The sequence below is a fragment of the Octopus bimaculoides genome, chromosome 8, assembly GCF_001194135.2.
Source record: "Octopus bimaculoides isolate UCB-OBI-ISO-001 chromosome 8, ASM119413v2, whole genome shotgun sequence".
NCBI classification, from domain to species: Eukaryota; Metazoa; Mollusca; class Cephalopoda; order Octopoda; family Octopodidae; genus Octopus; species Octopus bimaculoides.
Genome location: NC_068988.1, coordinates 27452259 through 27459223, shown reverse-complemented (window position 1 = coordinate 27459223; position 6965 = coordinate 27452259). Strand labels below are relative to the sequence as shown.

Here is a 6965-nt window from a genome sequence, read left to right as displayed (position 1 = left end):
CTGACTGGCCTTTGTAGGGTTTTCGAGCGAGATCGTTGCCAGTGCCCCTGGACTGGCTCTTGTGCGGGTGGCACATAAAAAACACCATTTCGAGCGTGGCCGTTTTCGTGCGGGTGACACGTAAAAGCACCCACTACACTCTCTGAGTGGTTGGCGTTAGGAAGGGCATCCAGCTGTAGAAACTCTGCCAAATTAGATTGGAGCCTGGTGTTGCCATCCGGTTTCACCAGTCCTCAGTCAAATCATCCAACCCATGCTAGCATGGAAGGCGGACGTTAAACGATGATGATGATGATGAGGTCACTACCTGGAATCGAACTCAGAATCTTGGGGTTAGCACCACACGCTCTTAACCACTATGCCATATCCCTGTGTTATTTTAGTCGTTAGCCACAAATCTACTCTGATCAAAAGTAGTTTTTGTTGCAGGTGTAACTACACCCTTTATGTATAAATAAGATTATATTATCTGTGTAACTTCTTTATATTAGTAAAATAGGATTTGAGAGATTTTGGCTGCTATTTTGGGCATCCAACTATGTAGAAACCCCCTTCATTGTATCATGAAAAGATATAAAGTGCAGAGGCAGTATAGGTACTCGAGATAGAAGACCAAGGAAAGTTTTGAGAAGTCCTATTCTCGTATCACATCAATGAAAGCAGATGAAACTGAGTGGGGACAAACTATATTATAAGTCCATCCAAAAAGGTCAAGATGATGATGATGATGATGGTGGTGGTGGTGGTCGTGGTGATGTTTCAATTTTATCGTCAATGTTTTTCTTTGACCATTTCAAAGTCACAAGTGATCAGTTAAAGTAAAAATAATTAACAAACGAAACTATATTTGTAAGTAATTAAACACTAGTCAATGCAGATTACTTCCTAATACCAAAGTACCATATAAGTTGGCTATAGTTAGTAAGTCCACTCTTTTATATTCAGATGTAGCTTGCAACACATACTTATACCATCATCATCATCATCATTTAGTTTCCATTGTCCATATTGCCATGGTTTGACCAGGGCTAGTAAGCTGAGGGGCTGTATCAGGTTCCAGTCTGATTTGGCATGGTTGGAGCCTGGTGCGAGACTTTCAGCTCATTAGCCCTGGTGAAACCATCCAACCCATGCCAGCATGGACAATGGGCACTAAATGATAATGGTGATGATGATAGAAGTATGTATTGCAAGTAAGATATCATTTTGTAAACTATTTTACAAGATGATATTGTAAGGGCCAAGAATTTGAATATCCAAAAGTATTCTGAAACCATACTAGTCACTGTTAAATAGCATTATTGGATTTTATCTTACAGATTGAGGAATATAAAATAAAATGTTGTGCATATGTTTTTTTTTTTAATTACAGACACCTATGCTTTTGAAAGACAGAACAAAACAAAAGAACATGTCACATCATGTAACAGCACTTCCTACATTAAGGTAAATTATAGATGTCATCTTTATCACTTTAATAATTTATAATTTTAATTAGTAATACTGATGAAAATTTTATTAAATTACAAAAAGAAAGTGTTATTTCTTACGCAAGGTATATAGCAAGGATAAAACTAAAGGAAATCCAATAATGTATTTATCCTTAGGGAATAAGAGAATGGTTTAAGTAATACTTTAAACCCACCCCCTTGTAGTGAATACAATATGAATACAATATAGAAGTCACATAAGTTCATGTAATAAAATTCAGGAAATATCAGAAGCAGAAATTATGCTTAGGATAAGTAGTAAATTATTTCATCAGTCTTCATTAACCTATTTTATTTACCTCACATGATTTCTATGTTTCTGTAAAGCTCCATGCTAGCAAATCCATAAGCTGGTATGAGGTAACCAAGGAAACCATTTCAGTTGAATAGTGTAGCATTAAATTTACATCCTTGGAAAGTTCAAATTTATCCGTTCTTCAACAATAAAGTCCACCACACATAAGTTCTATCTTCCCAATCACTGTACTTTTAAATTAAATACAGCTGTCCAAACTTATACCATTCCAAAATAATGGAATTACTCAGACAACGATGTCTAATCCAGGAGCATGTATTCATTTTGCAACTGGACTGATGCCATTGAACAGCAGACTGATCTCAATTAGATTGCATCTAAATGTTTCACTAGACACAAACTATTGAGACTGTAGGAGTGGGGGTGGGGACATCCATCTGTCTATACATACATATACACAACCACACATATAAATACATACATACACACGCACAAACATACAGCCACACACATATACATACAAATACACACAACCACACACACATGCATGCATACATACATACATACACACACACATGCATACAAGTCTATGGGATGATTGGGTCATAATGGATCCCTTCAAGCAAAATATCTCTAGTCTCATGTTTTACATTACCTGTATACCTTTCGACAAATATCTTGGCAAAGACTTTGCATTCCAAACACAACTTCACTATACTAAAAACGGTTTGACACACACACATTGCTCCTATCCTTCACAGCAAGACTTTACTATTTGAAGAATACGTTAGCCACAGTAAAGAAGCATGATATTAGAAGTCATGCATTCTTGGTTACATTTTTATCTTTGATTTGTTTTAGTCATTAGACTGTGGCCATACTGGGGCACCACCTTGGAGAATTTCGTCAAATGAACTGACCCCCACGATATTTTTTAAACCTGGTACTTATTCTATCAGTCACTTTGCTGAACTGCTAAGTTACAGGAATATAAACACACCAGCACAGGTTGTCAAATAGTGGTAGGGGACAAACACCCACCCACACACACATGATGGGCTTCTTTCAGTTTTTGTTTCCCAAATCCACTCACAAGGCTTTGGTCAGCCCGAGGCTATAGTAGAAGACACTTGCCCCAAGGTGCCACGCAGTGGGACTGAACCTGGAACCTTGTGGCTGGTAAGCAAACTACTTACCACACAGCCACTCCTGCACCTATGTTTATAAATTAGCAAAAACAAATACAAATGAAATTAATGTAGAACTCGTGGCTTGCCAAAGAAACAATAAGCAATGCTATAGGCTAAACATCCCAATTAATTTAATATAATAATATTACCACAAAAGTAGTCAGTTATTAGTCCCTTTATCTCTCACATCATACTTTGACCGAAGACAAAGTTGTCTATTGATTTAACACAAGTGCTACAAGCTCAGTACCTTGTTCTTTGTAAATTTGATTGGCTGACAAACTCAAACGCCAAATCTAAACTCTGTGTTAGGAACTTGATGTTTGGTGAACAATACACTCTCGTAATGTTTCTCAAGAAAACTAACTCAAATGCCTGTTAATCTACGCAAATCCAAAATGTTTCCTTCTAAACATTTGTATTATCCTAAATTTACTACACTCTATGAGTTGGTTCAGTAACGAAGAAACAACCTTGCCAATCAATTATGATGGAGGAAGGGAGAAAGAGAGAGGGAAAGAGAGAACCACCCACCCATCTACACATACATATATAGAGTGAGAGGTAGGAAGAAAGATTCTGGGTTTAACTCGGTTAAATATTCTTCAAAATGATGATTAGCAGATGATGACCATTAACAAAGAGAATATTTTACATAGATTCTTTAAGCAGTCTGACAATTAAGATTTCTTCTTCAGACCAGTTTATGCTTTTATATTATGAAGTATTTGTATTTTAAATTATAAATGACAGGTAGCACTTTATTATGTTTTCTGAACATATATGCAAATGGTGCCATTTAAAGTTTTGCTTTGATTAATATTTGAAGCTGAGTTACAAGCCTAGTTAGAAAACACTTTTGAAATAGAATGGTTTCGCTTTCGGATAACTTTTCCAAAATTAGTAATTATGAAGTAGTGGTACGACATACTTTAAAATGACATAAAATGATAATAATAGGCAAATAGAAAAAACAAACATTACTGTTTAGGTTTATCAAGTATGTGGTTTTTCCTAGAGTAAAATCATTGATTCATTTCCTGTAATTTAAAACTCTGCCAAATTAGATTGGAGCCTGGTGGAGCCATCTGGCTCACCAGTCTTCAGTCAAATCGTCCAACCCATGCTAGCATGGAAAGCGGACGTTAAACGATGATGATGATGATAGAATGAGATATGTGTGAGTACTATCATTGTCATCATCACTGTCGTCATCACCTTTATTTAACATGTTTTCCATGTTGGTATAGGTTGGGCAATTTGTAAGGAGTTGGCAAGCTATATGACTGTGCCAAGCCCCCTAATGTCTGCTCTGGCATAGTTTCTACAATTGGATGTCCTTCCTAACAACAGCCACTTTAGAAAGTGTACTGGGTGCTTTTTACATGGTACCACCAGTAATGGCATCACCAAGTAACTTGCAAACAGTGTAAAAGTGTTGACTAAGCCTAATTTCAATGAGATAAGTACAGGTGAGGCTATGTGATTAAGAAGTAGCTCTCTTTCTTTCTTTCTCTCTCACACACACACACGCGATTGTGTGTGTGTGTGTACATGCGCATGTATGTTTGTTTACATTTGCGCTAGCTTATACAAAAAAAATGTCATGACATCTGAGCAGTGTTGCTGTAGGCTCTTCTATCTATAAATTGTCTGCTGGCTTTTGCACCTTAGAGGTCATGTAGAATATAAGGTCGCTTACTTGAAAAACAAATAAGGATTAGTATCAGGAAGAGCATTCATCTGTGAAAACAATGCTTCAATAACATATTTATCTAACCCATGCTAGCACGAAAAAACAGACGTAAAAACAATCTAATAAAAATACATAACAAATAAATGCAAAAAAATAAATATATAAGTACTAAAGGCAACATGTCTAAACTTTCTTGTTATTTTCTTTCTAATGTATTTAAATTTGTGCAGACAGCTTAGCTTGCAACATATGATATGAATCAATCAGGCTACTTGTGTTGTCTGCAGCAGGCTTTAGATAATACTAATCACCATAATGACACATTCGCCACAACAGGTTGAGCCTGGTAATGTGCGTGTGGTGTTCATATTTATTTGCATATGGAAAAAAACTATCATCACGATCGTCATTTACATCATTTCACATTGATTCTTCAGTCAATCTGTTTTCAGATTACTTTACACATTAAAGCAATTTTTTACAGTCATTCTTAAATATAAAGCCTGAGTTGGAAAGTTGCAGGAATTTGAACTTTTGTATGAAATTCTTGGAACAGGTGTCTTACGACTGAATATTTTGTCTAATATTTGCTCAACCATGAAGTAAGCTCATGAAGTGGCATGAGATGGATAGTTTGACAGGAACTGGCCAGATAGAAGACTGCACTAGACTTCTGTGTCTGTTTTGGGATAGTTTTTACAGCTGGGTGCCCTTCCTAACACCAACTACGCTACAGAGTAGGTCGAATGCTTTTTACATGGTACCAGTGCAGGTGAGGTCAGTTTTGGCATGGCTTTTACAGCTGGATGCCAACCACTTTACTAGATGCCTTTTATGTGGCACCAGCACATGGCAGGGTCACCATGTAACTTGTCAGACAAAGAGTCTTTGAGAAGGGAAGGGGCGATGGAGGAGGTGATCTTGTGTCAGATGATGAAAGATTAGAATGTAACAGAGAGTCAGAAACAGGTGTCTTGCTGTAGAGGAGGTACATGGTCACTGAACAGAAAAATACCAAATGAATTAAACCCATACATAGAATATAGTGAGCTATTTGCAGCATGGCCATAATTGTTATTCAGAAATGTGATCAAAGTTATTGAAGCTATAACCTACTTGTCTTTTTCTTTTTTAATCAAAATCCATATATTCTGGACATGGCTGAATTAAGACTCGTCAAAGCCCTAAGCACTTAAAATATTTTGGTGCCCCCATAAAAGATTATGTAATTCAAAAAATAAACAATAACAAACCATAAAATAAATTTTTATTTTTCAAAATGAAACAAAACAGTAAGAGGGAAAATAATGTTTATTTTTGTATAATTCCATTTTATTTATATTTGTAAAGTTTCCTCCTTTTTTGAATTGCAAAGTCTTTGATCAGATTCTCAAAATGAATCGACATCTACACTTAGAAGAGTCAAAGGCATCCCGAATATTATTTTAGCAAGTTTAAAGTGATTTCTTTTGTGCTGTAAACCATTTACCATTTCTGTGGTGCCCCCTCCTTCCCTTGATGCCCTAAGCACATGCTTATTTTTCTTAATGGTTAATCCAGCGCTGACTCTGGACTTCATTATCCATTGTATCCATTCCTAAGCCAGTACAGTATATAGTTTGAGGCAAACTGAGTTGCTATTTCTAGCAGGTCAAGCAACTGCCTAGAGGTTCACTTCTGGAAGTGTTGTTGGATGGGAAAAAGAAAAGAGCAGTACTAGTGTTAGGATAAATGCTGTAGTTTGAGTGATCTGTAGGAGTAAAAAGGTCACTGAAGATGCAGAATGCTTTTGTTCTTCAAGTAGATAAAGGATACAAGCAGTTCAAGTGGTCTGCATTTATTATTTTATCTGCGTTCTAAGTGACAGAGAAGTTTGTAGATGTGGCAGCATATAACAAAGAGCTAAGATTAACACAAAAAAAGAGAAAAAAAACTTAGGTAAAAAGAACATATTCTTTACGAGATCAGTGACTAGAGAACATATTTACCACAGCTGGTAGAAGAATAAGAAATGACTATGGATTTGTTTGATTGAAGACAATACTGATTCCAGTTTAAGTTTTAATTAGTAAAAGATACTACTAATTTTTTTCATTGTATTTGTTATAATTTTGGAGTTCCTTTCAGAATTAGTATAGGTGCAGGTATGGCTGTGTGGTTAAGAAGCATAATTCCAAAGCCTGCGGTCTTGGGTTCAGTTCCACTGTGCAGCACCCTGGGCAAGTGTCGTCTACTAGATTGGCAGGACAACAAAAAGCTTTGTGAGTAGATTTGGTGGACAGAAACTGAAAGAAGTGTGTGTGTGTGTGTGTGTGTGTGTGTGTGTGTGTGTA

At 36.4% G+C, this 6965-nt stretch overlaps 1 protein-coding gene and 1 long non-coding RNA gene across 4 annotated transcripts in view; one reads left to right on the top strand and one right to left on the bottom strand.

The window, feature by feature from the left end:
* Window positions 1-6965, bottom strand: part of LOC106880872 (E3 ubiquitin-protein ligase RNF38) — a 269382-nt gene that overhangs the window by 204337 nt on the left and 58080 nt on the right. The window lies entirely within an intron of this gene.
* LOC128248554 (uncharacterized) overlaps window positions 1-6965 on the top strand; it is a 50812-nt gene that overhangs the window by 25321 nt on the left and 18526 nt on the right. For both annotated transcript variants that reach the window (XR_008264727.1, XR_008264726.1), the window contains exon 2: window positions 1373-1446. This is a non-coding gene — a long non-coding RNA (uncharacterized LOC128248554). The remainder of the gene's footprint in view (window positions 1-1372; window positions 1447-6965) is intronic.